The sequence below is a fragment of the Sminthopsis crassicaudata genome, chromosome 3 (genome assembly GCF_048593235.1).
Source record: "Sminthopsis crassicaudata isolate SCR6 chromosome 3, ASM4859323v1, whole genome shotgun sequence".
In the NCBI taxonomy this organism is placed as follows: Eukaryota; Metazoa; Chordata; class Mammalia; order Dasyuromorphia; family Dasyuridae; genus Sminthopsis; species Sminthopsis crassicaudata.
In genome coordinates, this window is record NC_133619.1 from 165,729,557 (window position 1) to 165,729,760 (window position 204).

Sequence of the window (204 nt, forward strand, 5' to 3'; positions counted from 1 at the left end):
GGAAAAAAAAAAAAAAAAACCTGCATAGACAGAAAAAAATAAAACTCCATTTGATCAATTAATTCTATTTCTTTTTAAAGGCTTTAAATCCATGTATGGATATTCATCCTTTTTAGGTAGTACAGTGAATAGAGCACCAGCCCTGAAGTCAGAAAGACCTGAGTTTAAATCTGACCTCTGATACTTAATACTTCCTCGCTGTGT